General features: G+C 42.0%; 23 non-coding genes across 23 annotated transcripts; all 23 read right to left on the bottom strand.

Moving 5' to 3' along the window:
* Window positions 1-2,397: 2,397 nt before the first annotated feature.
* trnal-cag (transfer RNA leucine (anticodon CAG)) lies at window positions 2,398-2,480 on the bottom strand. The gene has a single exon. It is a non-coding gene; the product is annotated as a tRNA-Leu (tRNA).
* A 701-nt stretch (window positions 2,481-3,181) lies between these two features.
* trnal-cag (transfer RNA leucine (anticodon CAG)) lies at window positions 3,182-3,264 on the bottom strand. Its single transcript has one exon. It is a non-coding gene; the product is annotated as a tRNA-Leu (tRNA).
* A 1,884-nt stretch (window positions 3,265-5,148) lies between these two features.
* On the bottom strand, window positions 5,149-5,231 carry trnal-cag (transfer RNA leucine (anticodon CAG)). Its single transcript has one exon. It is a non-coding gene; the product is annotated as a tRNA-Leu (tRNA).
* Window positions 5,232-7,115: 1,884 nt separating this feature from the next.
* trnal-cag (transfer RNA leucine (anticodon CAG)) lies at window positions 7,116-7,198 on the bottom strand. The gene has a single exon. It is a non-coding gene; the product is annotated as a tRNA-Leu (tRNA).
* Window positions 7,199-7,517: 319 nt separating this feature from the next.
* Window positions 7,518-7,600, bottom strand: trnal-cag (transfer RNA leucine (anticodon CAG)). Its single transcript has one exon. It is a non-coding gene; the product is annotated as a tRNA-Leu (tRNA).
* A 319-nt stretch (window positions 7,601-7,919) lies between these two features.
* Window positions 7,920-8,002, bottom strand: trnal-cag (transfer RNA leucine (anticodon CAG)). The gene has a single exon. It is a non-coding gene; the product is annotated as a tRNA-Leu (tRNA).
* A 319-nt stretch (window positions 8,003-8,321) lies between these two features.
* Window positions 8,322-8,404, bottom strand: trnal-cag (transfer RNA leucine (anticodon CAG)). Its single transcript has one exon. It is a non-coding gene; the product is annotated as a tRNA-Leu (tRNA).
* A 319-nt stretch (window positions 8,405-8,723) lies between these two features.
* On the bottom strand, window positions 8,724-8,806 carry trnal-cag (transfer RNA leucine (anticodon CAG)). The gene has a single exon. It is a non-coding gene; the product is annotated as a tRNA-Leu (tRNA).
* A 319-nt stretch (window positions 8,807-9,125) lies between these two features.
* trnal-cag (transfer RNA leucine (anticodon CAG)) lies at window positions 9,126-9,208 on the bottom strand. The gene has a single exon. It is a non-coding gene; the product is annotated as a tRNA-Leu (tRNA).
* Window positions 9,209-9,527: 319 nt separating this feature from the next.
* On the bottom strand, window positions 9,528-9,610 carry trnal-cag (transfer RNA leucine (anticodon CAG)). Its single transcript has one exon. It is a non-coding gene; the product is annotated as a tRNA-Leu (tRNA).
* Window positions 9,611-9,929: 319 nt separating this feature from the next.
* On the bottom strand, window positions 9,930-10,012 carry trnal-cag (transfer RNA leucine (anticodon CAG)). Its single transcript has one exon. It is a non-coding gene; the product is annotated as a tRNA-Leu (tRNA).
* Window positions 10,013-11,114: 1,102 nt separating this feature from the next.
* On the bottom strand, window positions 11,115-11,197 carry trnal-cag (transfer RNA leucine (anticodon CAG)). Its single transcript has one exon. It is a non-coding gene; the product is annotated as a tRNA-Leu (tRNA).
* A 319-nt stretch (window positions 11,198-11,516) lies between these two features.
* trnal-cag (transfer RNA leucine (anticodon CAG)) lies at window positions 11,517-11,599 on the bottom strand. The gene has a single exon. It is a non-coding gene; the product is annotated as a tRNA-Leu (tRNA).
* Window positions 11,600-11,918: 319 nt separating this feature from the next.
* On the bottom strand, window positions 11,919-12,001 carry trnal-cag (transfer RNA leucine (anticodon CAG)). The gene has a single exon. It is a non-coding gene; the product is annotated as a tRNA-Leu (tRNA).
* Window positions 12,002-13,463: 1,462 nt separating this feature from the next.
* trnal-cag (transfer RNA leucine (anticodon CAG)) lies at window positions 13,464-13,546 on the bottom strand. Its single transcript has one exon. It is a non-coding gene; the product is annotated as a tRNA-Leu (tRNA).
* Window positions 13,547-13,865: 319 nt separating this feature from the next.
* On the bottom strand, window positions 13,866-13,948 carry trnal-cag (transfer RNA leucine (anticodon CAG)). The gene has a single exon. It is a non-coding gene; the product is annotated as a tRNA-Leu (tRNA).
* A 1,864-nt stretch (window positions 13,949-15,812) lies between these two features.
* On the bottom strand, window positions 15,813-15,895 carry trnal-cag (transfer RNA leucine (anticodon CAG)). Its single transcript has one exon. It is a non-coding gene; the product is annotated as a tRNA-Leu (tRNA).
* A 319-nt stretch (window positions 15,896-16,214) lies between these two features.
* On the bottom strand, window positions 16,215-16,297 carry trnal-cag (transfer RNA leucine (anticodon CAG)). The gene has a single exon. It is a non-coding gene; the product is annotated as a tRNA-Leu (tRNA).
* Window positions 16,298-17,398: 1,101 nt separating this feature from the next.
* On the bottom strand, window positions 17,399-17,481 carry trnal-cag (transfer RNA leucine (anticodon CAG)). The gene has a single exon. It is a non-coding gene; the product is annotated as a tRNA-Leu (tRNA).
* Window positions 17,482-17,800: 319 nt separating this feature from the next.
* trnal-cag (transfer RNA leucine (anticodon CAG)) lies at window positions 17,801-17,883 on the bottom strand. The gene has a single exon. It is a non-coding gene; the product is annotated as a tRNA-Leu (tRNA).
* A 298-nt stretch (window positions 17,884-18,181) lies between these two features.
* trnal-cag (transfer RNA leucine (anticodon CAG)) lies at window positions 18,182-18,264 on the bottom strand. Its single transcript has one exon. It is a non-coding gene; the product is annotated as a tRNA-Leu (tRNA).
* Window positions 18,265-18,580: 316 nt separating this feature from the next.
* trnal-cag (transfer RNA leucine (anticodon CAG)) lies at window positions 18,581-18,663 on the bottom strand. The gene has a single exon. It is a non-coding gene; the product is annotated as a tRNA-Leu (tRNA).
* Window positions 18,664-19,765: 1,102 nt separating this feature from the next.
* trnal-cag (transfer RNA leucine (anticodon CAG)) lies at window positions 19,766-19,848 on the bottom strand. The gene has a single exon. It is a non-coding gene; the product is annotated as a tRNA-Leu (tRNA).
* Between the last annotated feature and the right edge of the window lie 183 nt (window positions 19,849-20,031).

Raw genomic sequence — 20,031 nt, 5'->3', positions numbered from 1 at the left:
ACAAGACACGTCACTGAACTGTGTAAAGAAAAGTGTCCCAGTTTTGTAGCCTTTTTGACTTTAAATGCCTATATTAAACCTTTAATCTTTAGCTAGATCAAGTGTTTCATTTCACTTTTTATATTCCAAGTCAGGCTGAATGTCTGAGGTGCAGATGCTACATATGTAGGTGGATCCAAAGAGAACCAACATCTTCTGAGCATGTCTCCTCATGTTTGGAAAGTTCTCCTCCTTGAGAGCACAGTAGAACTCTAGCAGTGATGCTGACTTAAAGTGCTCTTTCAGGAGTCAATCAGACTGCAGGTCAATGAGTTCAAGCTGAACATCAGTGGGTGCACTATCAGTAAAGAAAAAAAATAGTAGTCCATGTTTGTTTAGAAAATTCTGCTTTCGGCATCCACTTTCCTCTTTTTGGCATGAGCTGACATTTTCAAATTTTTCAGGGGTGACACGGAACGAAGTCAATCACACGCATTTCACGTGCACAGTTGACGTGCACGATTGCGTCTTATTATGTAATCTTTCGCGGGCCGGTCAGAATCATCCCGCGGGCCGTACAATCCCACATGGAAAGAACCTATTTAAACATATATGTTTTGATATAGGTTTTTGATATATTTATATGTGACATATATGAAATTGGCCGTTTTCCTATATGTTATATATGTTATATGTACATATAGGTGCATATATGCACGCATACATGTACACATATATGCACATGTACAGGTCCTTAGCATATTGTGATAAAAGTTCATTATTTTCCGTAATGTAATGATAAAAATTAATTAATTAATTAACCTCTTCTTGTTGTGCAGCGATTTTTGCCACACTTTTTCCTTCCCACAGACTTCCCACTGAGGTGCCTTGATACAGCACTTTACCGAACAAAAAATTCCGTGTCTTTCCCTCTCACTTGAGGGTGTCAATGATGGCCTTCTGGACAGCAGTCAGGTCGGCAGTCTTACCCATGATTGCGGTTTTGAGTAATGAACCAGGCTGGGAGTTTTTAAAAGCCTCAGGAATCTTTTGCAGGTGTTTAGAGTTAATTAGTTGATTCAGATGATTAGGTTAATAGCTTGTTTAGAGAACCTTTTCATGATATGCTAATTTTTGGAGATAGGATTTTGGGGTTTTCATGAGCTGTATGCCAAAATCATCAGTATTAAAACAATAAAAGACCTGAAATATTTCAGTTGGTGTGGAATGAATCTAAAATATATGAAAGTTTAATTTGTATCATTACATTATGGAAAATAATGAACGTTTATCACAATATGCTAATTTTTTGAGAAGGACCTGTATATACATGCAAAAATTTAACTATATACATGCATATATATATGTGGCATATTTGCGCATCTATGAAACCGTTATGCAGTTTATATGCTGCATATATGCACATATATGATAATACATATGCTGCATATATGCCATTCTTGATCCCACCTTTCCTTTTCTAAAACCACATTTCTGGGGTATTGCGCTCAATGTGCTGTAAGGTGTGTAGTCTTCTATTTTGTAGAACATATACTGTTGCAAATAACCTCACGGCATATTGTTGTTGTCTGAAGTGTTCATAAATAATAATAATATTCACCCCTCCTTCACCCTTAATCCCCTCTGTCCGGCCTTATTTTGTCTATGACGGTAATTGATTTGCTTGATTTTAATCCATACCTTCTTCGAGCATGGTGTGTGTGTGTGTGTAAAACAAAAGGTCTTGTTCGCTCAAAGCCCAGCCCAGAGAACACGGAATGTGTTAAAAAGTCAGGATTTGTTAATTCAGAACAGATGGCTGAATGCCATTCGCTCATTATTGTTACAATATTATTATATTGTCTAATTATTTTTGTCTTCTCTAGATGCTACATTGAAGAAGTGGCCGGCAGCCAACCGAGGGCAAAATAGCTATAAAATCCAAGCTCGCAGAGATGCGAAGATTCATGAAATGATTTTTTTTCCTTTCCAGTTTCTTGTCATTTTTGTTTTTGTACATTTTGATAGTTCTTAAATAAATAATGTAAATTTCTACATTTTGGGCTTTTATTTTTGTTTCCTAGTAGCTATGGATTTTAATCATTTTACTTATTAGGTCAACATATGTGCATATATATGTGCATATATGCACACATACCTGTACATCGCACTTTCTTCATCACAGAAAGGGTTGTACACAGCCTGATGCAGTGTACTTGTCGCTGGTGACAATATATGCTAACAGAAGGAATCTTTGTTCAAATCGCACTCAAACCCCTTTTTAATGGTAAACAAAAGAGAGACTTCAAAATTGTCAAACATTTGACGAGTCTACATGATATGTTGCGGCGGTTTAACATGTAAAGCATTGCTCCGTTTACATCATCATGTCACAGGCAACTGAGCAAGAAAACCACATGTCAGAAGTGGGATTCGAACCCACGCCTCCAGTGGAGACTGCGACCTGAACGCAGCGCCTTAGACCGCTCGGCCATCCTGACGGAAAACAAAAGAAATTAGTGAGAGTTATAGATTATATCTTTTAATGCATTCGATATAACATTACATAGCACTTTCTTCATCACAGAAACGGTTGTACACAGCCTGATGCAGTGTACTTGTCGCTGGTGACAATATATGCTAACAGAAGGAAGCTTTGTTCAAATCCCACTCAAACCCCTTTTTAATGGTAAACAAAAGAGAGACTTCAAAATTGTCAAACATTTGACGAGTCTACATGATATGTTGCGGCAGTTTAACATGTAAAGCATTGCTCCGTTTACATCATCATGTCACAGGCAACTGAGCAAGAAAACCACATGTCAGAAGTAGGATTCGAAAACACGCCTCCAGGGGAGACTGCGACCTGAACGCAGCGCCTTAGACCGCTCGGCCATCCTTAACGGAAAACAAAAGAAATTGGTGAGAGTTATAGATCATATCTTTTAATCGCACTTTCTTCATCACAGAAAGGGTTGTAGAGAGCCTGATGCAGTGTACTTGTCGCTGGTGTCAATATATGCTAACAGAAGGAATCTTTGTTGAAATCCCACTCAAACCCCTTTTTAATGGTAAACAAAAGAGAGACTTCAAAATTGTCAAACATTTGACGAGTCTACATGATATGTTGCGGCAGTTTAACATGTAAAGCATTGCTCTGTCTACATCATCATGTCAAAGGGAACTGAGCAAGAAAACCACATGTCAGAAGTGGGATTCGAACCCACGCCTCCAGTGGAGACTGCGACCTGAACGCAGCGCCTTAGACCGCTCGGCCATCCTGACGGAAAACAAAAGAAATTGGTGAGAGCTATAGATCATATCTTTCAATGCATTCCATACAACACTACATCGCACTTTCTTCGTCACAGAAAGGGTTGTACACAGCCTGATGCAGTATACTGATCGCTGCTTACTATATATGCTAACAGAAGGAAGCTTTGTTCAAATCCCACTCAAACCCCTTTTTAATGGTAAACAAAAGAGAGACTTCAAAATTGTCAAACATTTGACGAGTCTACATGATATGTTGCGGCAGTTTAAGATGTAAAGCATTGCTCCGTTTACATCATCATGTCACGGGCAACTGAGCAAGAAAACCACATGTCAGAAGTGGGATTCTAACCCACGCCTCCAGTGGAGACTGCGACCTGAACGCAGCGCCTTAGACCGCTCGGCCATCCTGACAGAAAACAAAAGAAATTGGTGAGAGTTATAGATCATATCTTTTAATGCATTCCATACAACACTACATCGCACTTTCTTCATCACAGAAAGGGTTGTACAGAGCCTGATGCAGTGTACTTGTCGCTGGTGACAATATATGCTAACAGAAGGAATCTTTGTTGAAATCCCACTCAAACCCCTTTTTAATGGTAAACAAAAGAGAGACTTCAAAATTGTCAAACATTTGACGAGTCTACATGATATGTTGTGGCAGTTTAAGATGTAAAGCATTGCTCCGTTTACATCATCATGTCACAGGCAACTGAGCAAGAAAACCACATGTCAGAAGTGGGATTCGAACCCACGCCTCCAGGGGAGACTGCGACCTGAACGCAGCGCCTTAGACCGCTCGGCCATCCTGACGGAAAACAAAAGAAACTGGTGAGAGTTATAGATCATATCTTTTAATCGCACTTTCTTCATCACAGAAAGCGTTGTACAGAGCCTGATGCAGTGTACTTGTCGCTGGTGACAATATATGCTAACAGAAGGAATCTTTGTTGAAATCCCACTCAAACCCCTTTTTAATGGTAAACAAAAGAGAGACTTCAAAATTGTCAAACATTTGACGAGTCTACATGATATGTTGCGGCAGTTTAAGATGTAAAGCATTGCTCCGTTTACATCATCATGTCACAGGCAACTGAGCAAGAAAACCACATGTCAGAAGTGGGATTCGAACCCACGCCTCCGAGGAGACTGCGACCTGAACGCAGCGACTTAGACCGCTCGGCCATCCTGACGGAAAACAAAAGAAATTGGTGAGAGCTATAGATCATATCTTTCAATGCATTCCATACAACACTACATCGCACTTTCTTCGTCACAGAAAGGGTTGTACACAGCCTGATGCAGTATACTGATCGCTGCTTACTATGTATGCTAACAGAAGGAATCTTTGTTCAAATCCCACTCAAACCCCTTTTTAATGGTAAACAAAAGAGAGACTTCAAAATTGTCAAACATTTGACTAGTCTACATGATATGTTGCGGCAGTTTAACATGTAAAGCATTGCTCTGTCTACATCATCATGTCAAAGGGAACTGAGCAAGAAAACCACATGTCAGAAGTGGGATTCGAACCCACGCCTCCAGGGGAGACTGCGACCTGAACGCAGCGCCTTAGACCGCTCGGCCATCCTGACGGAAAACAAAAGAAACTGGTGAGAGTTATAGATCATATCTTTTAATCGCACTTTCTTCATCACAGAAAGCGTTGTACAGAGCCTGATGCAGTGTACTTGTCGCTGGTGACAATATATGCTAACAGAAGGAAGCTTTGTTCAAATCCCACTCAAACCCCTTTTTAATGGTAAACAAAAGAGAGACTTCAAAATTGTCAAACATTTGACGAGTCTACATGATATGTTGCGGCAGTTTAAGATGTAAAGCATTGCTCCGTTTACATCATCATGTCACAGGCAACTGAGCAAGAAAACCACATGTCAGAAGTGGGATTCGAACCCACGCCTCCAGTGGAGACTGCGACCTGAACGCAGCGCCTTAGACCGCTCGGCCATCCTGACGGAAAACAAAAGAAATTGGTGAGAGCTATAGATCATATCTTTCAATGCATTCCATACAACACTACATCGCACTTTCTTCGTCACAGAAAGGGTTGTACACAGCCTGATGCAGTATACTGATCGCTGCTTACTATATATGCTAACAGAAGGAAGCTTTGTTCAAATCCCACTCAAACCCCTTTTTAATGGTAAACAAAAGAGAGACTTCAAAATTGTCAAACATTTGACGAGTCTACATGATATGTTGCGGCAGTTTAAGATGTAAAGCATTGCTCCGTTTACATCATCATGTCACGGGCAACTGAGCAAGAAAACCACATGTCAGAAGTGGGATTCTAACCCACGCCTCCAGTGGAGACTGCGACCTGAACGCAGCGCCTTAGACCGCTCGGCCATCCTGACAGAAAACAAAAGAAATTGGTGAGAGTTATAGATCATATCTTTTAATGCATTCCATACAACACTACATCGCACTTTCTTCATCACAGAAAGGGTTGTACAGAGCCTGATGCAGTGTACTTGTCGCTGGTGACAATATATGCTAACAGAAGGAATCTTTGTTGAAATCCCACTCAAACCCCTTTTTAATGGTAAACAAAAGAGAGACTTCACAATTGTCAAACATTTGACGAGTCTACATGATATGTTGTGGCAGTTTAAGATGTAAAGCATTGCTCCGTTTACATCATCATGTCACAGGCAACTGAGCAAGAAAACCACATGTCAGAAGTGGGATTCGAACCCACGCCTCCAGGGGAGACTGCGACCTGAACGCAGCGCCTTAGACCGCTCGGCCATCCTGACGGAAAACAAAAGAAACTGGTGAGAGTTATAGATCATATCTTTTAATCGCACTTTCTTCATCACAGAAAGCGTTGTACAGAGCCTGATGCAGTGTACTTGTCGCTGGTGACAATATATGCTAACAGAAGGAATCTTTGTTGAAATCCCACTCAAACCCCTTTTTAATGGTAAACAAAAGAGAGACTTCAAAATTGTCAAACATTTGACGAGTCTACATGATATGTTGCGGCAGTTTAAGATGTAAAGCATTGCTCCGTTTACATCATCATGTCACAGGCAACTGAGCAAGAAAACCACATGTCAGAAGTGGGATTCGAACCCACGCCTCCGAGGAGACTGCGACCTGAACGCAGCGACTTAGACCGCTCGGCCATCCTGACGGAAAACAAAAGAAATTGGTGAGAGCTATAGATCATATCTTTCAATGCATTCCATACAACACTACATCGCACTTTCTTCGTCACAGAAAGGGTTGTACACAGCCTGATGCAGTATACTGATCGCTGCTTACTATGTATGCTAACAGAAGGAATCTTTGTTCAAATCCCACTCAAACCCCTTTTTAATGGTAAACAAAAGAGAGACTTCAAAATTGTCAAACATTTGACTAGTCTACATGATATGTTGCGGCAGTTTAACATGTAAAGCATTGCTCTGTCTACATCATCATGTCAAAGGGAACTGAGCAAGAAAACCACATGTCAGAAGTGGGATTCGAACCCACGCCTCCAGGGGAGACTGCGACCTGAACGCAGCGCCTTAGACCGCTCGGCCATCCTGACGGAAAACAAAAGAAACTGGTGAGAGTTATAGATCATATCTTTTAATCGCACTTTCTTCATCACAGAAAGCGTTGTACAGAGCCTGATGCAGTGTACTTGTCGCTGGTGACAATATATGCTAACAGAAGGAAGCTTTGTTCAAATCCCACTCAAACCCCTTTTTAATGGTAAACAAAAGAGAGACTTCAAAATTGTCAAACATTTGACGAGTCTACATGATATGTTGCGGCAGTTTAAGATGTAAAGCATTGCTCCGTTTACATCATCATGTCACAGGCAACTGAGCAAGAAAACCACATGTCAGAAGTGGGATTCGAACCCACGCCTCCAGTGGAGACTGCGACCTGAACGCAGCGCCTTAGACCGCTCGGCCATCCTGACGGAAAACAAAAGAAATTGGTGAGAGCTATAGATCATATCTTTCAATGCATTCCATACAACACTACATCGCACTTTCTTCGTCACAGAAAGGGTTGTACACAGCCTGATGCAGTATACTGATCGCTGCTTACTATATATGCTAACAGAAGGAATCTTTGTTCAAATCCCACTCAAACCTCTTTTTAATGGTAAACAAAAGAGAGACTTCAAAATTGTCAAACATTTGACGAGTCTACATGATATGTTGCGGCAGTTTAACATGTAAAGCATTGCTCCGTTTACATCATCATGTCACAGGCAACTGAGCAAGAAAACCACATGTCAGAAGTGGGATTCGAACCCACGCCTCCAGTGGAGACTGCGACCTGAACGCAGCGCCTTAGACCGCTCGGCCATCCTGACAGAAAACAAAAGAAATTGGTGAGAGTTATAGATCATATCTTTTAATGCATTCCATACAACACTACATCACACTTTCTTCATCACAGAAAGGGTTGTACAGAGCCTGATGCAGTGTACTTGTCGCTGGTGACAATATATGCTAACAGAAGGAATCTTTGTTGAAATCCCACTCAAACCCCTTTTTAATGGTAAACAAAAGAGAGACTTCAAAATTGTCAAACATTTGACGAGTCTACATGATATGTTGCGGCAGTTTAAGATGTAAAGCATTGCTCCGTTTACATCATCATGTCACAGGCAACTGAGCAAGAAAACCACATGTCAGAAGTGGGATTCGAACCCACGCCTCCAGTGGAGACTGCGACCTGAACGCAGCGCCTTAGACCGCTCGGCCATCCTGACAGAAAACAAAAGAAATTGGTGAGAGTTATAGATCATATCTTTTAATGCATTCCATACAACATTACATACCACTTTCTTGATCACAGAAAGGGTTGTACACAGCCTGATGCAGTATACTGATCGCTGCTTACTATATATGCTAACAGAAGGAAGCTTTGTTCAAATCCCACTCAAACCCCTTTTTAATGGTAAACAAAAGAGAGACTTCAAAATTGTCAAACATTTGACGAGTCTACATGATATGTTGCGGCAGTTTAAGATGTAAAGCATTGCTCCGTTTACATCATCATGTCACAGGCAACTGAGCAAGAAAACCACATGTCAGAAGTGGGATTCGAACCCACGCCTCCAGTGGAGACTGCGACCTGAACGCAGCGCCTTAGACCGCTCGGCCATCCTGACAGAAAACAAAAGAAATTGGTGAGAGTTATAGATCATATCTTTTAATGCATTCCATACAACACTACATCGCACTTTCTTCATCACAGAAAGGGTTGTACAGAGCCTGATGCAGTGTACTTGTCGCTGGTGACAATATATGCTAACAGAAGGAATCTTTGTTGAAATCCCACTCAAACCCCTTTTTAATGGTAAACAAAAGAGAGACTTCAAAATTGTCAAACATTTGACGAGTCTACATGATATGTTGCGGCAGTTTAAGATGTAAAGCATTGCTCCGTTTACATCATCATGTCACAGGCAACTGAGCAAGAAAACCACATGTCAGAAGTGGGATTCGAACCCACGCCTCCAGTGGAGACTGCGACCTGAACGCAGCGCCTTAGACCGCTCGGCCATCCTGACAGAAAACAAAAGAAATTGGTGAGAGTTATAGATCATATCTTTTAATGCATTCCATACAACATTACATACCACTTTCTTGATCACAGAAAGGGTTGTACACAGCCTGATGCAGTATACTGATCGCTGCTTACTATATATGCTAACAGAAGGAAGCTTTGTTCAAATCCCACTCAAACCCCTTTTTAATGGTAAACAAAAGAGAGACTTCAAAATTGTCAAACATTTGACGAGTCTACATGATATGTTGCGGCAGTTTAAGATGTAAAGCATTGCTCCGTTTACATCATCATGTCACAGGCAACTGAGCAAGAAAACCACATGTCAGAAGTGGGATTCGAACCCACGCCTCCAGTGGAGACTGCGACCTGAACGCAGCGCCTTAGACCGCTCGGCCATCCTGACGGAAAACAAAAGAAATTGGTGAGAGCTATAGATCATATCTTTCAATGCATTCCATACAACACTACATCGCACTTTCTTCGTCACAGAAAGGGTTGTACACAGCCTGATGCAGTATACTGATCGCTGCTTACTATATATGCTAACAGAAGGAATCTTTGTTCAAATCCCACTCAAACCTCTTTTTAATGGTAAACAAAAGAGAGACTTCAAAATTGTCAAACATTTGACGAGTCTACATGATATGTTGCGGCAGTTTAACATGTAAAGCATTGCTCCGTTTACATCATCATGTCACAGGCAACTGAGCAAGAAAACCACATGTCAGAAGTGGGATTCGAACCCACGCCTCCAGTGGAGACTGCGACCTGAACGCAGCGCCTTAGACCGCTCGGCCATCCTGACAGAAAACAAAAGAAATTGGTGAGAGTTATAGATCATATCTTTTAATGCATTCCATACAACACTACATCGCACTTTCTTCATCACAGAAAGGGTTGTACAGAGCCTGATGCAGTGTACTTGTCGCTGGTGACAATATATGCTAACAGAAGGAATCTTTGTTGAAATCCCACTCAAACCCCTTTTTAATGGTAAACAAAAGAGAGACTTCAAAATTGTCAAACATTTGACGAGTCTACATGATATGTTGCGGCAGTTTAAGATGTAAAGCATTGCTCCGTTTACATCATCATGTCACAGGCAACTGAGCAAGAAAACCACATGTCAGAAGTGGGATTCGAACCCACGCCTCCAGTGGAGACTGCGACCTGAACGCAGCGCCTTAGACCGCTCGGCCATCCTGACAGAAAACAAAAGAAATTGGTGAGAGTTATAGATCATATCTTTTAATGCATTCCATACAACATTACATACCACTTTCTTGATCACAGAAAGGGTTGTACACAGCCTGATGCAGTATACTGATCGCTGCTTACTATATATGCTAACAGAAGGAAGCTTTGTTCAAATCCCACTCAAACCCCTTTTTAATGGTAAACAAAAGAGAGACTTCAAAATTGTCAAACATTTGACGAGTCTACATGATATGTTGCGGCAGTTTAAGATGTAAAGCATTGCTCCATTTACATCATCATGTCACAGGCAACTGAGCAAGAAAACCACATGTCAGAAGTGGGATTCGAACCCACGCCTCCAGGGGAGACTGCGACCTGAAAGCCGCGCCTTAGACCGCTCGGCCATCCTGACGGAAAACAAAAGAAACTGGTGAGAGTTATAGATCATATCTTTTAATCGCACTTTCTTCATCACAGAAAGCGTTGTACAGAGCCTGATGCAGTGTACTTGTCGCTGGTGACAATATATGCTAACAGAAGGAATCTTTGTTGAAATCCCACTCAAACCCCTTTTTAATGGTAAACAAAAGAGAGACTTCAAAATTGTCAAACATTTGACTAGTCTACATGATATGTTGCGGCAGTTTAACATGTAAAGCATTGCTCTGTCTACATCATCATGTCAAAGGGAACTGAGCAAGAAAACCACATGTCACAAGTGGGATTCGAACCCACGCCTCCAGGGGAGACTGCGACCTGAACGCAGCGCCTTAGACCGCTCGGCCATCCTGACGGAAAACAAAAGAAACTGGTGAGAGCTATAGATCATATCTTTCAATGCATTCCATACAACACTACATCGCACTTTCTTCGTCACAGAAAGGGTTGTACACAGCCTGATGCAGTATACTGATCGCTGCTTACTATATATGCTAACAGAAGGAATCTTTGTTCAAATCCCACTCAAACCTCTTTTTAATGGTAAACAAAAGAGAGACTTCAAAATTGTCAAACATTTGACGAGTCTACATGATATGTTGCGGCAGTTTAACATGTAAAGCATTGCTCCGTTTACATCATCATGTCACAGGCAACTGAGCAAGAAAACCACATGTCAGAAGTGGGATTCGAACCCACGCCTCCAGTGGAGACTGCGACCTGAACGCAGCGCCTTAGACCGCTCGGCCATCCTGACAGAAAACAAAAGAAATTGGTGAGAGTTATAGATCATATCTTTTAATGCATTCCATACAACACTACATCGCACTTTCTTCATCACAGAAAGGGTTGTACAGAGCCTGATGCAGTGTACTTGTCGCTGGTGACAATATATGCTAACAGAAGGAATCTTTGTTGAAATCCCACTCAAACCCCTTTTTAATGGTAAACAAAAGAGAGACTTCAAAATTGTCAAACATTTGACGAGTCTACATGATATGTTGCGGCAGTTTAAGATGTAAAGCATTGCTCCGTTTACATCATCATGTCACAGGCAACTGAGCAAGAAAACCACATGTCAGAAGTGGGATTCGAACCCACGCCTCCAGTGGAGACTGCGACCTGAACGCAGCGCCTTAGACCGCTCGGCCATCCTGACAGAAAACAAAAGAAATTGGTGAGAGTTATAGATCATATCTTTTAATGCATTCCATACAACATTACATACCACTTTCTTGATCACAGAAAGGGTTGTACACAGCCTGATGCAGTATACTGATCGCTGCTTACTATATATGCTAACAGAAGGAAGCTTTGTTCAAATCCCACTCAAACCCCTTTTTAATGGTAAACAAAAGAGAGACTTCAAAATTGTCAAACATTTGACGAGTCTACATGATATGTTGCGGCAGTTTAAGATGTAAAGCATTGCTCCATTTACATCATCATGTCACAGGCAACTGAGCAAGAAAACCACATGTCAGAAGTGGGATTCGAACCCACGCCTCCAGGGGAGACTGCGATCTGAACACAGCGCCTTAGACCGCTCGGCCATCCTGACGGAAAACAAAAGAAATTGGTGAGAGTTATAGATCATATCTTTCAATGCATTCCATACAACACTACATCGCACTTTCTTCGTCACAGAAAGGGTTGTACACAGCCTGATGCAGTATACTGATCGCTGCTTACTATATATGCTAACAGAAGGAATCTCTGTTGAAATCCCACTCAAACCCCTTTTTAATGGTAAACAAAAGAGAGACTTCAAAATTGTCAAACATTTGACGAGTCTACATGATATGTTGCGGCAGTTTAAGATGTAAAGCATTGCTCCGTTTACATCATCATGTCACAGGCAACTGAGCAAGAAAACCACATGTCAGAAGTGGGATTCGAACCCACGCCTCCAGGGGAGACTGCGACCTGAACGCAGCGCCTTAGACCGCTCGGCCATCCTGACGGAAAACAAAAGAAACTGGTGAGAGTTATAGATCATATCTTTTAATCGCACTTTCTTCATCACAGAAAGCGTTGTACAGAGCCTGATGCAGTGTACTTGTCGCTGGTGACAATATATGCTAACAGAAGGAATCTTTGTTGAAATCCCACTCAAACCCCTTTTTAATGGTAAACAAAAGAGAGACTTCAAAATTGTCAAACATTTGACTAGTCTACATGATATGTTGCGGCAGTTTAACATGTAAAGCATTGCTCTGTCTACATCATCATGTCAAAGGGAACTGAGCAAGAAAACCACATGTCACAAGTGGGATTCGAACCCACGCCTCCAGGGGAGACTGCGACCTGAACGCAGCGCCTTAGACCGCTCGGCCATCCTGACGGAAAACAAAAGAAACTGGTGAGAGTTATAGATCATATCTTTTAATCGCACTTTCTTCATCACAGAAAGCGTTGTACAGAGCCTGATGCAGTGTACTTGTCGCTGGTGACAATATATGCTAACAGAAGGAATCTTTGTTGAAATCCCACTCAAACCCCTTTTTAATGGTAAACAAAAGAGAGACTTCAAAATTGTCAAACATTTGACTAGTCTACATGATATGTTGCGGCAGTTTAACATGTAAAGCATTGCTCTGTCTACATCATCATGTCAAAGGGAACTGAGCAAGAAAACCACATGTCAGAAGTGGGATTCGAACCCACGCCTCCAGTGGAGACTGCGACCTGAACGCAGCGCCTTAGACCGCTGGGCCATCCTGACGGAAAACAAAAGAAACTGGTGAGAGTTATAGATCATATCTTTTAATCGCACTTTCTTCATCACAGAAAGCGTTGTACAGAGCCTGATGCAGTGTACTTGTCGCTGGTGACAATATATGCTAACAGAAGGAATCTTTGTTGAAATCCCACTCAAACCCCTTTTTAATGGTAAACAAAAGAGAGACTTCAAAATTGTCAAACATTTGACTAGTCTACATGATATGTTGCGGCAGTTTAACATGTAAAGCATTGCTCTGTCTACATCATCATGTCAAAGGGAACTGAGCAAGAAAACCACATGTCAGAAGTGGGATTCGAACCCACGCCTCCAGTGGAGACTGCGACCTGAACGCAGCGCCTTAGACCGCTCGGCCATCCTGACGGAAAACAAAAGAAATTGGTGAGAGCTATAGATCATATCTTTCAATGCATTCCATACAACACTACATCGCACTTTCTTCGTCACAGAAAGGGTTGTACACAGCCTGATGCAGTATACTGATCGCTGCTTACTATATATGCTAACAGAAGGAAGCTTTGTTCAAATCCCACTCAAACCCCTTTTTAATGGTAAACAAAAGAGAGACTTCAAAATTGTCAAACATTTGACGAGTCTACATGATATGTTGCGGCAGTTTAAGATGTAAAGCATTGCTCCGTTTACATCATCATGTCACAGGCAACTGAGCAAGAAAACCACATGTCAGAAGTGGGATTCGAACCCACGCCTCCAGTGGAGACTGCGACCTGAACGCAGCGCCTTAGACCGCTCGGCCATCCTGACAGAAAACAAAAGAAATTGGTGAGAGTTATAGATCATATCTTTTAATGCATTCCATACAACATTACATACCACTTTCTTGATCACAGAAAGGGTTGTACACAGCCTGATGCAGTATACTGATCGCTGCTTACTATATATGCTAACAGAAGGAAGCTTTGTTCAAATCCCACTCAAACCCCTTTTTAATGGTAAACAAAAGAGAGACTTCAAAATTGTCAAACATTTGACGAGTCTACATGATATGTTGCGGCAGTTTAAGATGTAAAGCATTGCTCCATTTACATCATCATGTCACAGGCAACTGAGCAAGAAAACCACATGTCAGAAGTGGGATTCGAACCCACGCCTCCAGGGGAGACTGCGACCTGAACACAGCGCCTTAGACCGCTCGGCCATCCTGACGGAAAACAAAAGAAATTGGTGAGAGTTATAGATCATATCTTTCAATGCATTCCATACAACACTACATCGCACTTTCTTCGTCACAAAAAGGGTTGTACAGAGCCTGATGCAGTGTACTTGTCGCTGGTGACAATATATGCTAACAGAAGGAATCTTTGTTGAAATCCCACTCAAACCCCTTTTTAATGGTAAACAAAAGAGAGACTTCAAAATGGTCAAACATTTGACGAGTCTACATGATATGTTGCGGCAGTTTAAGATGTAAAGCATTGCTCCGTTTACATCATCATGTTACAGGCAACTGAGCAAGAAAACCACATGTCAGAAGTGGGATTCGAACCCACGCCTCCAGTGAAGACTGCGACCTGAACGCAGCGCCTTAGACCGCTCGGCCATCCTGACGGAAAACAAAAGAAACTGGTGAGAGTTATAGATCATATCTTTTAATCGCGCTTTCTTCATCACAGAAAGCGTTGTACAGAGCCTGATGCAGTGTACTTGTCGCTGGTGACAATATATGCTAACAGAAGGAATCTTTGTTGAAATCCCACTCAAACCCCTTTTTAATGGTAAACAAAAGAGAGACTTCAAAATTGTCAAACATTTGACTAGTCTACATGATATGTTGCGGCAGTTTAACATGTAAAGCATTGCTCTGTCTACATCATCATGTCAAAGGGAACTGAGCAAGAAAACCACATGTCACAAGTGGGATTCGAACCCACGCCTCCAGGGGAGACTGCGACCTGAACGCAGCGCCTTAGACCGCTCGGCCATCCTGACGGAAAACAAAAGAAACTGGTGAGAGTTATAGATCATATCTTTTAATCGCACTTTCTTCATCACAGAAAGCGTTGTACAGAGCCTGATGCAGTGTACTTGTCGCTGGTGACAATATATGCTAACAGAAGGAATCTTTGTTGAAATCCCACTCAAACCCCTTTTTAATGGTAAACAAAAGAGAGACTTCAAAATTGTCAAACATTTGACTAGTCTACATGATATGTTGCGGCAGTTTAACATGTAAAGCATTGCTCTGTCTACATCATCATGTCAAAGGGAACTGAGCAAGAAAACCACATGTCAGAAGTGGGATTCGAACCCACGCCTCCAGTGGAGACTGCGACCTGAACGCAGCGCCTTAGACCGCTGGGCCATCCTGACGGAAAACAAAAGAAACTGGTGAGAGTTATAGATCATATCTTTTAATCGCACTTTCTTCATCACAGAAAGCGTTGTACAGAGCCTGATGCAGTGTACTTGTCGCTGGTGACAATATATGCTAACAGAAGGAATCTTTGTTGAAATCCCACTCAAACCCCTTTTTAATGGTAAACAAAAGAGAGACTTCAAAATTGTCAAACATTTGACTAGTCTACATGATATGTTGCGGCAGTTTAACATGTAAAGCATTGCTCTGTCTACATCATCATGTCAAAGGGAACTGAGCAAGAAAACCACATGTCAGAAGTGGGATTCGAACCCACGCCTCCAGTGGAGACTGCGACCTGAACGCAGCGCCTTAGACCGCTCGGCCATCCTGACGGAAAACAAAAGAAATTGGTGAGAGCTATAGATCATATCTTTCAATGCATTCCATACAACACTACATCGCACTTTCTTCGTCACAGAAAGGGTTGTACACAGCCTGATGCAGTATACTGATCGCTGCTTACTATATATGCTAACAGAAGGAAGCTTTGTTCAAATCCCACTCAAACCCCTTTTTAATGGTAAACAAAAGAGAGACTTCAAAATTGTCAAACATTTGACGAGTCTACATGATATGTTGCGGCAGTTTAAGATGTAAAGCATTGCTCCGTTTACATCATCATGTCACAGGCAACTGAGCAAGAAAACCACATGTCAGAAGTGGGATTCGAACCCACGCCTCCAGTGGAGACTGCGACCTGAACGCAGCGCCTTAGACCGCTCGGCCATCCTGACAGAAAACAAAAGAAATTGGTGAGAGTTATAGATCATATCTTTTAATGCATTCCATACAACACTACATCGCACTTTCTTCATCACAGAAAGGGTTGTACAGAGCCTGATGCAGTGTACTTGTCGCTGGTGACAATATATGCTAACAGAAGGAATCTTTGTTGAAATCCCACTCAAACCCCTTTTTAATGGTAAACAAAAGAGAGACTTCAAAATTGTCAAACATTTGACGAGTCTACATGATATGTTGTGGCAGTTTAAGATGTAAAGCATTGCTCCGTTTACATCATCATGTCACAGGCAACTGAGCAAGAAAACCACATGTCAGAAGTGGGATTCGAACCCACGCCTCCAGGGGAGACTGTGACCTGAACGCAGCGCCTTAGACCGCTCGGCCATCCTGACGGAAAACAAAAGAAACTGGTGAGAGTTATAGATCATATCTTTTAATCGCACTTTCTTCATCACAGAAAGCGTTGTACAGAGCCTGATGCAGTGTACTTGTCGCTGGTGACAATATATGCTAACAGAAGGAATCTTTGTTGAAATCCCACTCAAACCCCTTTTTAATGGTAAACAAAAGAGAGACTTCAAAATTGTCAAACATTTGACGAGTCTACATGATATGTTGCGGCAGTTTAAGATGTAAAGCATTGCTCCGTTTACATCATCATGTCACAGGCAACTGAGCAAGAAAACCACATGTCAGAAGTGGGATTCGAACCCACGCCTCCGAGGAGACTGCGACCTGAACGCAGCGACTTAGACCGCTCGGCCATCCTGACGGAAAACAAAAGAAATTGGTGAGAGCTATAGATCATATCTTTCAATGCATTCCATACAACACTACATCGCACTTTCTTCGTCACAGAAAGGGTTGTACACAGCCTGATGCAGTATACTGATCGCTGCTTACTATGTATGCTAACAGAAGGAATCTTTGTTCAAATCCCACTCAAACCCCTTTTTAATGGTAAACAAAAGAGAGACTTCAAAATTGTCAAACATTTGACTAGTCTACATGATATGTTGCGGCAGTTTAACATGTAAAGCATTGCTCTGTCTACATCATCATGTCAAAGGGAACTGAGCAAGAAAACCACATGTCAGAAGTGGGATTCGAACCCACGCCTCCAGTGGAGACTGCGACCTGAACGCAGCGCCTTAGACCGCTCGGCCATCCTGACGGAAAACAAAAGAAATTGGTGAGAGCTATAGATCATATCTTTCAATGCATTCCATACAACACTACATCGCACTTTCTTCGTCACAGAAAGGGTTGTACACAGCCTGATGCAGTATACTGATCGCTGCTTACTATATATGCTAACAGAAGGAAGCTTTGTTCAAATCCCACTCAAACCCCTTTTTAATGGTAAACAAAAGAGAGACTTCAAAATTGTCAAACATTTGACGAGTCTACATGATATGTTGCGGCAGTTTAAGATGTAAAGCATTGCTCCGTTTACATCATCATGTCACAGGCAACTGAGCAAGAAAACCACATGTCAGAAGTGGGATTCGAACCCACGCCTCCAGTGGAGACTGCGACCTGAACGCAGCGCCTTAGACCGCTCGGCCATCCTGACGGAAAACAAAAGAAACTGGTGAGAGTTATAGATCATATCTTTTAATCGCACTTTCTTCATCACAGAAAGCGTTGTACAGAGCCTGATGCAGTGTACTTGTCGCTGGTGACAATATATGCTAACAGAAGGAATCTTTGTTGAAATCCCACTCAAACCCCTTTTTAATGGTAAACAAAAGAGAGACTTCAAAATTGTCAAACATTTGACTAGTCTACATGATATGTTGCGGCAGTTTAACATGTAAAGCATTGCTCTGTCTACATCATCATGTCAAAGGGAACTGAGCAAGAAAACCACATGTCAGAAGTGGGATTCGAACCCACGCCTCCAGTGGAGACTGCGACCTGAACGCAGCGCCTTAGACCGCTCGGCCATCCTGACGGAAAACAAAAGAAATTGGTGAGAGCTATAGATCATATCTTTCAATGCATTCCATACAACACTACATCGCACTTTCTTCGTCACAGAAAGGGTTGTACACAGCCTGATGCAGTATACTGATCGCTGCTTACTATATATGCTAACAGAAGGAAGCTTTGTTCAAATCCCACTCAAACCCCTTTTTAATGGTAAACAAAAGAGAGACTTCAAAATTGTCAAACATTTGACGAGTCTACATATGTTGCGGCAGTTTAAGATGTAAAGCATTGCTCCGTTTACATCATCATGTCACAGGCAACTGAGCAAGAAAACCACATGTCAGAAGTGGGATTCGAACCCACGCCTCCAGTGGAGACTGCGACCTGAACGCAGCGCCTTAGACCGCTCGGCCATCCTGACAGAAAACAAAAGAAATTGGTGAGAGTTATAGATCATATCTTTTAATGCATTCCATACAACACTACATCGCACTTTCTTCATCACAGAAAGGGTTGTACAGAGCCTGATGCAGTGTACTTGTCGCTGGTGACAATATATGCTAACAGAAGGAATCTTTGTTGAAATCCCACTCAAACCCCTTTTTAATGGTAAACAAAAGAGAGACTTCAAAATTGTCAAACATTTGACGAGTCTACATGATATGTTGCGGCAGTTTAACATGTAAAGCATTGCTCTGTCTACATCATCATGTCAAAGGGAAATGAGCAAGAAAACCACATGTCAGAAGTGGGATTCGAACCCACGCCTCCAGTGAAGACTGCGACCTGAACGCAGCGCCTTAGACCGCTCGGCCATCCTGACGGAAAACAAAAGAAATTGGTGAGAGCTATAGATCATATCTTTTAATGCATTTCATACAACACTACATCGCACTTTCTTCATCACAAAAAGGGTTGTACAGAGCCTGATGCAGTGTACTTGTCGCTGGTGACAATATATGCTAACAGAAGGAATCTTTGTTGAAATCCCACTCAAACCCCTTTTTAATGGTAAACAAAAGAGAGACTTCAAAATGGTCAAACATTTGACGAGTCTACATGATATGTTGCGGCAGTTTAAGATGTAAAGCATTGCTCCGTTTACATCATCATGTTACAGGCAACTGAGCAAGAAAACCACATGTCAGAAGTGGGATTCGAACCCACGCCTCCAGTGAAGACTGCGACCTGAACGCAGCGCCTTAGACCGCTCGGCCATCCTGACGGAAAACAAAAGAAACTGGTGAGAGTTATAGATCATATCTTTTAATCGCACTTTCTTCATCACAGAAAGCGTTGTACAGAGCCTGATGCAGTGTACTTGTCGCTGGTGACAATATATGCTAACAGAAGGAATCTTTGTTGAAATCCCACTCAAACCCCTTTTTAATGGTAAACAAAAGAGAGACTTCAAAATTGTCAAACATTTGACTAGTCTACATGATATGTTGCGGCAGTTTAACATGTAAAGCATTGCTCTGTCTACATCATCATGTCAAAGGGAACTGAGCAAGAAAACCACATGTCAGAAGTGGGATTCGAACCCACGCCTCCAGTGGAGACTGCGACCTGAACGCAGCGCCTTAGACCGCTCGGCCATCCTGACGGAAAACAAAAGAAATTGGTGAGAGCTATAGATCATATCTTTCAATGCATTCCATACAACACTACATCGCACTTTCTTCGTCACAGAAAGGGTTGTACACAGCCTGATGCAGTATACTGATCGCTGCTTACTATATATGCTAACAGAAGGAAGCTTTGTTCAAATCCCACTCAAACCCCTTTT

Source organism: Pungitius pungitius, chromosome 5 (assembly GCF_949316345.1).
Source record: "Pungitius pungitius chromosome 5, fPunPun2.1, whole genome shotgun sequence".
Classification (NCBI taxonomy): Eukaryota; Metazoa; Chordata; class Actinopteri; order Perciformes; family Gasterosteidae; genus Pungitius; species Pungitius pungitius.
Note: the sequence above shows the minus strand (reverse complement) of the source record. Positions and strands in the feature narration are given on the sequence as shown.